Genomic DNA, 9,699 nt, shown 5'->3' on the forward strand with positions numbered 1-9,699 from the left:
TCGTTATAAAGAAAAGTGACTATTTTCGTGGTCTATATGCAAACTTATTGCATAGGATGCCCTCACTCTCATGTCTCAACATGAATGATTTGTGGATCACATCATTTGTAGCACCTTATAACTTCTTGTAACAACTACAGAGTGAGCTGCATCGAATAGTGTTACCAGCATGAAATACCCAATTTCATCCATATACTTATTAGACCATTTAGGCCATATATTGTCAACTTGATTCTTTTTATGTCACTACATAAAGTTACAACATTTAGACTATAGCCAAGGTTGCATTTATTGGATTTTCATTATAAGATGCAAAATCAACAAGTCATTATTATTGATAAAATAGAATGTTTAACACGAACTACGAGTTCTAGGACATTTCCAACAGCGTCAATATTCTAGGACTCTAAATACTCTATTAATGTCTCCTCATTAGTGTAGCCTACCATTGTTTATGTGCAAACAAAAATATATTTGTTATACAACAATACATAGGTTGTGAAATGAAAAAGAAGATACATATTTACATGATTATTCCGTATCATAAAGATGTTCATGAGACTCAAACTCCTATCAAAAGATGATTGTACATCCTCTTCCTCGTCATTTATGAAGTCATCATTAACTCGCTGGATTATCTATTCTTCTACGACTATAGGATCAACATCAACTTTACATAAATTGATATCGTTAATTGATTCATCGATTATACAAGGAATACTGTTCACAACTTCTAATACCTCAAGTTGGTCATTTTCACATTCTTCTACTTTTTGCATGTCCCACATATGCTTGTTTTGGATTACTTGCCCCACTTTCCAATTATTACCATATTTGGGATTGTCGAGGTAAAACACTTGTTTAGCTTGGCTAGCAAATACAAAAGGCTTGTTAACAAACCATTGATGAGTTGTATTAATTGATATATACCCTAAATCCATGTGTACTCTATTGGTCTTTTTAGGGTTTGTGTCAAACCATGTACACTTAAACATAATTACACGTCTTCTCTTGGCATAGTGGAAGTACAAGGCTTCATTGATAACACCATATAAATTATGGAGATCAACTCCACCTTCACTTTCTGAAGGCACCATGATCCTGCTATTTTGTATACTCTGACAATTATCACGCTTAATACTATGATAGCATACTCCATTAACATACATCCACTGTACGAGCATACTTCTGAAGTCGGTCCCATCGCTAGTGAATATATATCATCTGACATATCTCCATTTTCACGCAATGAAAGAACCTGTTAATTCAATATAAGACACTAGATCTTAAAAACTAATGTCATTCACATTAATTCAATGAAATTATTACTTGTTTTTTAATATCATACTTACATGAGATTTGAACCAATTAGGAAAGCCTTGTTGCGTATGAATCATCCTGACTTTGAGCTTCATGTCGAATTAGTCACAAATATTTCCTATAAGAAAGAGAGGTGTTTCAATTTTCTATTTCATAGTTTGTATCGAAATCATCAATTACAATAGAATGTTCAAAACATACCTCCGATAAGATTTTATTTCCATGCAATTGTTCAAGATGTACCAATGTGCACTACATTTCTCTTCTCTCGATAATGTCCTTTGGTGCTCCTAATGGTCGCACATTTTGTCTAAACATTGAAAATTCACCACATATCTTATTCTATGGAAGTCTATCATCATTTCTATCATCTCGATTGAACCTCGTCTCAATTCTAGTTATGTTCTAAGAACAAAATACCAATGATTCATTCATCATATATGCTTTTGCTATAGAACCCTCAGGACGTGCTTTGTTTCTTACATATTGTTTTAATGTCCATAAACTTCTTTCTATAGGGTACATCCAACTATAACTAAATGGACCTGCAACTTTTGTTCATAGGGAAAATGGATTGCTAGGTGCACCATTACATAAAAAAATGGCGGTGAAAATATCTTTTCTAACTTACAAAGTTGTTGGGATCGGTGTCCTAATTCTCGCGGAGTCTCGTAGTTTGTAATTTATACACATTGTTATGACTAAAATAAGAATTATTTTATTTGACATTTACTCATATCCAATACAAGAAGCTCCATAGTTATTGTTGAAAACTTAAGCATATATATGAGATATACACGTGGATCATGCCTTAAGTGATAACCTAAAAAAGGTCTGTAGTATAAGGATCAATGAGGGAAACCTGATCCTGGTGACACTACGGATATGACCCGCTTTTTAGAGGTATGTAAATGTTGTAAACTACTACAGATGGTAGATACTGACCATTCTTGTGGAGACATGCGAGCGAGGGTGTCCTATACAAAGAGTTTGTATAAGATCGAACCATAAATGACTAGTCTCTGTATATTAACGCCGTTGATACTTGAGACTTACATCTCACCTAAACGATCATAGGTGACATAACCTCAATCCTGAGTGTTTTGGGAACTCCTGCCTTTAAGGGTGATCATTTGATTAATATGGGTGAGATTGGCCAAATTTCCAACCTAACATGCCTACCATTTTTGGGACTTGTCTGATTTGGGAGCTGAAAACTCAGTTACACAAGATGGAATTCACTCCTTCCCCGAAGCAGGGTAAGTAGATAGGTTGCTCTCTTAAAGGTTGATTTCGGGTCTTGAACATAGTAGCCACAACTTCTCTTTGGAAGAGAGGACTCAGTCATAGTAGGACTATGACTTATGTTCATTAGAGGGATCAATGGTACTTAAGGAGTTAGATGTAACTATAGGGGCATAATAGTTATTGGCCCAACTGTACTTACGAGCGATCTGTGAAGGGTTATCACACTTTTGATTGGTTGATATGGACATAATATATCTGTAGTTAGGAGAGTTCAGCTGTCGGTCTTTAGTGGAGTGCCTGGCAGTTACCGAATGGTGGATCCTGTGACTAAAAAGTTTAGTCAGTTATTCACGTACTGTTGGATCTTCGAGCTACAGGTCCATAAGGTCCCCTTGGTAGCCCAATGGATTCAAGTTGAGAATCAATTCTTGGTGTTGATTTGAAATGTTCAAATTGGCAAGAGGTAATTCAACTATATATGATATGATCGGTGTGATGTATGAGATACATCAAGTGGAGGATTAATGTAAAAGAGATTTACATTAAGTACTATAAAATGGAAAAAGAGATATGGTTTATATGTTTCATGAGATGAAATATTAAAACTATAAGTTATAAATATACTATGGTAAGTTGGTTATCATATATATTTATAATAATATTAATTATTGGATAATTATCTCTTTTTCTCTAATAACCAATTGAGTGGGAGGTTATTGGTGGTTTCATGGTAATCGTGAGATAAAAGGAAAAATGTTTTCCTAAATTTAGTAGTTGTTGCAAGAATTTCCATTCTCGAAAATTACTCACAGAAAGTCTGTCAAGTGGATTAGATTCACTAAACGATAATTGAAGAGAGACTAAACGATCGTGGAGTGACACTACACGATAGTTCACTTAGCTGGCCTTTAGCTAAACGATCGCGGAGCTTTTGCTAAACAATCACATAACATTTGTTAAACGATTGGGTATGGTCTGTACGATAGACTTTGTCATCTCTCACTTGCTCAATCGTTTACATGATTGTTCTTCCTCCGGTCTCGTTCTCTAACCAAGTCCACATAGAGCCCACACTTCTAGATTCTCATACTGATAATACCAAGGTAGCCATTGTGGTGGTGTCGTACTCAACTCGACTAAGTCAAGGTTTTTGGAGGCCATTCGCCGTGTTCGTGATCTTGGAGTTCGCTGTGTTTAAGGTCACTATTGATCATGCTATGTTGCAGTCGTAGTGTTCGAGTGTTCATGATTGTTGTCTTGTGAATTGTACGAGCGTTCGAGATCGAGGGTGTTTGAAGATGAGTCTTCAAAGGTATTATAATCTTTCCCTTGATCTTGTTGAAAACATGTTGTAATTTCGTATTATGCATAGCCTGTAAGTTTTCGTTTCTTGATTGCAATTTTGTATGTTCAAATACAAATGAAATTTGGAACAATCATTCTGCTACTCCCGGAAATCATGTCTGATTTCCTTCAAAAGTATGATTATATTGTCTCCTTGTAATCGATCCAAATCCCCTATAGATCACAATTTTTTTTTGCATAACTCAACAACAACAGTGGACACATAATTTTTTAAGTATGCTCGAATACCAATTGGAAGAAGCCTATGAAGCAGAATATGTGAGCCATGAGTTTTTAGCTCCCATAGCTTTCTACCTTTCTCACTCACACATCTTGATATATTTGATACAAACCCATCAAGAAATTTTAATGCTTTCATCCACTTAAAGAACGCAACCTTGTCACTACTAGTCAATGTGTATGCAGCGTGTGGCTTTACAACTTTATCCCCTACCTTTTGCAAGTGTAGTTCTTTTCATATTTTAGATCTTCTAAATCCAAATGAGCATTAGTTGTATCCTTATTCTAAATCCAGGCGAAGTAGCTACTCTCGACGGTTGTTTGGACAACCGTCGGGAGAACTCTAATAAAATTTTCTCGATTTTTTTTTTTTTTTACAATTGAACCTCCCCCAACGGTCAAATAGACCATCAGACGAAGTAAGTACGCCCGATAGTATTTTTGACAACCATAAAAAAAAACTCTAATACAAAATTTTTAATTTTGTTTACAATTGAACCTAGCCCGACGTTGAAGGAAATCGTCGGGCGAAGTAGGAATACCTGACGGTCATTTGGACAACCATCGGGATAACTTTAAATAAAAAAATCCTCGAATTTTTTTTTTTACAATTGAACCTAGTCTGACGGTCTAGAAGACCATCGGGATTAGTAGGCACACTCAACGGTGGTCCAAAAGACCGTCGGGAGAGTTGACTTATCCCGACCCTTGTCAGATGCCTGTCGGGAGATGATTTTGTCCCGACACTGTAGTAATTCCATTGGGAAAAGTAGGAAAGTCCGATGCTTTTTTCTCCATCGAAAAAAGATTTATCGGAAAAAACCAAAATTCTTTTAGTGATAGTAGACATTTCTTTAAAATTGGAGGGTAATATAGGAATGTAAAAATTTTCCATTATCCCCATTTTTAATATAGTAGAGATGTATTACTATCTTACAAGTCTCTCTGTAACAATATATTGTCGTCATTGTTTCAATATTGAAGTTGACAAAATGGTTCTTTTGAAAAAAAAAAAACAAACAAACGTAAAGCACATTGATGAAATTATTGAAACCTACCCTAAAATTTAAGGTATTTGATATGATTTGATTTTTTTTAATATACTAAAAGCATGTCGATGAAATTAATTTATTTTTAAAACATCAAAACAATACCCATGCAAATAATATAAAAAGAATACATGGAAAAAAGATAGCTATATAATTGACCTAAATTCTTTCCGAAGAAGTTAATAGTTGGACCAATATATTTTACAATTTTATTAAATATGAAGAGATATAACGAAAATATGGAAACAACTTAGACATCTATTCCTTTCTCCAACATGAACATAGTCAATTAGTATAAAAGATAGACACTATCGACCAAGAAATCAAAAGTTTGAATTCATCATCCCATAAATATTGTTAAAATAAAAAAATCTATTCCTTTCTCTCATATTAGAAGTTCGAATTCTCACGCATCTTTATTAGTGGACCGAAAAAAATACCCATGAGAAGTTTTATAATTAAGAATCTAAAATGATATAGTAGCAAGAATAAGTTCAATATTTGACTCTTGGGGTGGTCAATCAATGTTTGACTTGGAAAAGCTATGCAAATATTCTCAAAGTTGCAAAGTGATAATGGCATCCAATCATATCAATATGTCAGGCCAACAAAAAAAAAAAAAAAAAAAAAAGCTTTTGTAAAACTAAGTATACCACTCAATTTGAAGTTGGATTTTCTCATATGATATTATGCAATTTTTTAACATTAATTAAGTAGAAAGAGAGAGAGAGTCTAGAGAGAGGATGACATTAACTCTTCAATTTAAATTGTTTTACCTTTTAAAATTAAAAATTATTTTCGAAGTCATTTGGTTTTAGTTTTCAATTTTGTTTGTTTTTTTCTAATTATAAACAAATCAATGAAAACATGAAAAAGGTTTTAATACTACTCTGGTCACTTTTGGTTTTAGTTCATTTTAGTTCTTATACTTTTAAAATGATCATTTTGGTCTCTATACTTTTATTTTTTATTCATTTTTGGTCTCTATACTTTTAAAATGATCCTTTTGGTCTCTATACTTTCAATTTTTGTTCATTTTGATTCCCGTATTTTCAAAATGTTTATTTTGGTCCTTGTATTTTCAACTTTGGTTGATTTTGGTGATTCAACTTTGAAAAGTAACAATTTTGATCCTTACAAATGAAGTAAAAATGAAAATGAAAGGATCAAAATGGTCACTTTTGACAGTACAAGGACCAAAGTGAACATTTTGAAAGTTCAAGGATCGAAATGAACTAAAATTAAAAGTACAGAGATTAAAATGACTATTTTGAAAGTCTAAGGATCAAAACGAACTAAAACCAATAGTATAGGAACTAAAGTTGTATTTAAAAAAGAAGAAGAAGAAGAAGAAAAGAATAAGAAAAAAAGGCATCTCTCTTCCTATATCTTTCGTCTTCCTTGCCTTCCGCTTTCTTGAATCAGTCTATTCAAATTTGAAATTAAATTTGCTTCCCTTAAATTATTCTCTAGTTTTTCAGACTAGTAGAGTGAACAAGTATAGAAAGAAGCACATCTTTGACTTTTGGATTGTGTAATGAAATCTAGGTCTTTCAGCTTTTATCTAATTTTTATTTTCTTCCTTTCACTCTCAAATCTCAAATTTAGTTTTCCAACTTTTATTAAATTTCATATTAGCATTCTAACTTTTTTCCACTTTCTTACATCCAATGGTATAACTACCGATTAAATTGTAAAATGGAGCTTTGAATAAATTGATTGTTGTACTGTGGAACGACTTCTGCCTTAAAGATAAATTATTACACTATTTCAACGTTAAATCATTTGTTGTCAAATACTCTTTAAGGTTAATACAACATTCTTCTTAGACGTGTATTCGTCATAGAAGAATTAAAATCAAGTAGAAACTTTGCTCAAACCAAAAGAATGGAAAACAGAGAGAGACAAACTGACAATAAAGTCCATTTTTGAAGAACTTAGACAACTACTTTTTAAAGGACCTAAAAAAAAACATTTTTCAAATCTGAATCAAATAAAGAAAAAAGTTTTACATCTAAATTAATTATAAAAAACATTTTCATATCTAAATTTTATGGAGAATACATTTTCAGATTTGAAAAATTAAATACTTAAAAATATTTTAATGCGAAACAAAAAGAAAAGGCGGATTTTGATAGTTCCTTTTGAAGGGAATGAATCCCAATGCGAAAACGAATTGATTGTCTCTGTATCAATGAATTCTTTTTGGAACAAACTCAAAAACAGAGAAATAAACAGAACAACGATAAAATACCTAAGCATGTTGTCTAATAAATTACATATAGAAGAAGGAATAGAAGACACTTACCCTTGAAGACACTCTTCACTGAATTTCCTCTCCAAGCCTCGAAGAGTCTCCAACTCCTTTGCAAAAAAAAAAAAAAAAATTACATATAGAAGAAGGAATAGAAGACACTTACCCTTGAAGACATTCTTCACTGAATTTCCTCTCCAAGCCTCGAAGAGTCTCCAACTCCTTTGCAAAAACTCAACGTACAACAAATCTTCTCACAAATCGTAAGAACATTTCTCACGTACAAAAACACTACCAACCAGACTTCCATGCTATTTTCCATTAAAGAATACAAAATTGTTGATTCCTTTTAAGATTTTTTGGGAGAGGGAGAGTTTCTTCTTGAAATTAAGAGAGATTGAGATATCCTTCTGCGTTAATACGTTGCTGTAACATTTACAGCAAAAGAGAGATTGACCATACACACATCGTGTGTCAGTGGTATGGAGGGAAGTTAAAATAACTCCATTCCATTTAATGTATAATAACTCCTTTTTGGGAATTGTTATCATTAATTAATTTAATATATATATATATATATATATATATATTAAATCCAATTTAATATATATAAATAAATTAACAACAATAATTAATTAACAATTAAATATCATATATTTAATTTCATTTGAATCTTATTCAAATGACTGTGTGTGTGTCTCAAATTAAACTTTACATTATAATATATCACATACATTAATTCCCTATAGATTATCATTAATAAGGAATAATTCGATTTCTCTGGTACTTGATTAATTAATTAAACTCTTTAATTAAATTAATCAACTTCCAAATTAATTGCCGATCACTCCACTAAAGTCCGACAGTTGCACTTTTCGCACTATAGATATATTTCTATGCCCGTTGGATATAATCAATCAACAGTGTGCTGACCCTTCACAAATTGCTCGTAAGTATAGTTGGGAAAAAATTATCATTTTGCCCCTGTACTTACATCTAATTCCTTAAGTACCATTGATTCCTCTAATGAATAATAAATTATAATCCAATATAATTAAACATCTTTCGGACCAAGAGAGGGTGTGTCGTCATATTATTCAGGCTCTGAAATCAGCCTTTAAGGGAGCAGTTTCTCTACTTACCTTAACACCAGAGAATGAGTGAATTCTTCTTGTGTAGCTGCGTTCCCAGCTCCCTAATCAGACAAATTCCCAGAATGGTAGGCATATTGAGTTGACGAAACTATCCACTCTCACCCATGTAGATTGATAACACTTGAAATGTGCTATCTTCTTCCACTAAACTCAGGGTTGTTTAGCTACTTAATTTGGTTTAATTGATTATTTTGTAGGACTCGAGTGTACAAGTAGACGGATTAAGCGTTTGGGACTTAAAGATATAAAATAACAAAATTAAAAGCTAAATCGATAAAAAAACCAGAAAGGCTGCTGCATTGTCGAGCATCACAACGCTGCAAATAAACCTAAGTTTGAAGCTAGGTTGACGCTGTAGGACAGAATGCTTGAATGCAGGGTAGCGTCGCAATGCTGCCTTAAGCGTTGCAACGCTCCGAAAAATCAAGGATGAAACCGTTGCAACACACTCCAACACTGAAACCTTGACACTGTAAGACAGAAACGGTAGCGTTGCAATGCTCCTTTAGAGCGTCACTATGTAGTTTAACGCGAATCCCAAGTGCGCGCGGTGCAACTCTCTCCCTAGTGTTGCTACGGTAGTTTTATAAAAGGAGAATTTTGGTCCAACTGAGGGGAAGAGATCGAGTACACCTAATTGTGAATGTCGTCACTCTGCCTTAGCCTAGTTTTAGCCCACTTTTATACCAAAACTCTGAAAAGAATTCTTCCCCTTGCCAATTGTATTAAGTTGGAGTATGTTTAGTGGCTAAAGGGTAAGAACTTAGCTTGGGTTTGTTAATTTAATTTGATTCCAATTTAATTCTTGAGACTGGTTTTGTAATTTCGTGAGTTTTAATATGAATTTTATGAAATTTATCTCGAGCATATTCTTCAATTTTTTTGTATGGGATAATCTGACAAATTAACTATGCATGTTAAATTGATTGCTTTGATTCGCCCTAATTTGTAATCGTTAGATAATCATCACCTAGAAGCAGGAGTTAAGAAGGTTTGTTGTGTTAATTTGGGATTCCAATTAGTAAGCATTTACTTTCTAACTTAGATAAATTTCAATCAATTAATTAGTTAGACGATGGAAACTGATTAA

General features: G+C 33.0%; 1 long non-coding RNA gene across 2 annotated transcripts; it reads right to left on the bottom strand.

The window, feature by feature from the left end:
* Positions 1-777: 777 nt before the first annotated feature.
* On the bottom strand, positions 778-7,886 carry LOC120085189 (uncharacterized). Of its 2 annotated transcripts, XR_016532401.1 has the most exons (4): positions 7,510-7,886; positions 1,522-1,630; positions 1,353-1,438; positions 778-1,258 (listed from the first exon to the last, which is right to left on the bottom strand). It is a non-coding gene; the product is annotated as an uncharacterized LOC120085189 (long non-coding RNA). The 2 variants fall into 2 exon arrangements; XR_005483847.2 differs by lacking the exon at positions 7,510-7,886 and having other exon boundaries at positions 1,522-3,146.
* Positions 7,887-9,699: the final 1,813 nt, after the last annotated feature.

This window comes from Benincasa hispida, chromosome 9, assembly GCF_027475165.1.
Source record: "Benincasa hispida cultivar pf3 chromosome 9, pf3_genome.v1.1, whole genome shotgun sequence".
NCBI lineage: Eukaryota > Viridiplantae > Streptophyta > Magnoliopsida > Cucurbitales > Cucurbitaceae > Benincasa > Benincasa hispida.